Here is a 303-nt window from a genome sequence, read left to right as displayed (position 1 = left end):
GAAGGTCGGCTGACGGTTCAGGGTTGAAAGAGGCCTTCATGATCGGAAAGCATAGGACAAAACACTTCACCCACGTCAGCCTACTTTTTTCCATTTTTCCAACTGCATAATAGCAGCTACCTGTTCTGTCCTCAAGATTAAACGAATGAGTGTGGCAAGCCCCCGGCGCAGAGGGCGGAGATACACTGTGTCGTCCTAGTTCTCCAGGACCTCCCGCGGCTCGGCCCCCGGCCGCCAGGGGACGCTGTGACGTGGCTCGTGTCTGGCGGTCTGGCGCTCTAGCCCCGCCTCGGGAAGTCACTG

This window comes from Tupaia chinensis, unplaced genomic scaffold (genome assembly GCF_000334495.1).
Source record: "Tupaia chinensis unplaced genomic scaffold, TupChi_1.0 Scaffold000235_1, whole genome shotgun sequence".
NCBI classification, from domain to species: Eukaryota; Metazoa; Chordata; class Mammalia; order Scandentia; family Tupaiidae; genus Tupaia; species Tupaia belangeri.
The sequence above is the reverse complement of the archived record's forward strand: the minus strand, read 5'-3'. Positions refer to the sequence as shown.